This window comes from Orycteropus afer, unplaced genomic scaffold (genome assembly GCF_000298275.1).
Source record: "Orycteropus afer afer isolate SDZICR_OR568_19922 unplaced genomic scaffold, OryAfe1.0 scaffold00709, whole genome shotgun sequence".
NCBI classification, from domain to species: domain Eukaryota; kingdom Metazoa; phylum Chordata; class Mammalia; order Tubulidentata; family Orycteropodidae; genus Orycteropus; species Orycteropus afer.
Genome location: NW_006922296.1, coordinates 927571 through 928120, shown reverse-complemented (window position 1 = coordinate 928120; position 550 = coordinate 927571).

Below are 550 nucleotides of genomic sequence, written 5' to 3'. Positions count from 1 at the left end.
AAGGAAAACTACAGATCAATATCCCTCATGAATATAGATGCAAAAATCTTCAACAAAATCCTAGCCAATAGACTCCAACAGCCTATCAAAAAAATAATTCATTATGACCAAGTGGGCCTCATACCAGTTATGCAAGGATCATTCAAAATTAGAAAAACAATCAACATCATCCATCACACAAAGAACACAAAGGAAAAGAACCACATGATGATATCAATTGATGCAGAAATGGAATTTGATAAAATCCAAAACCCATTCCTGATAGAAGCTCTCAGCAAAATAGGAATAAAAGGGACTTTCCTCAAAAATAATAAACAGCATATTTGCTGTGTTGTTGTTAAGTGCCATCGAGTCATTTCCGACTTATAGTGACCCCATGCACAGCAGAACGAAACACTGCCCGATCCCGTGCCAGCCCCACAATCCCTGCTATACTTGAGCCTATCATCACAGCCACCGTGTCAATCCATCTCGTTGAAGGCCTCCCCCTCTTTCGTCGACCCTCCACCCTACCAAGCATGACATCCTTCTCCAGGGAATGGTCCCTTCT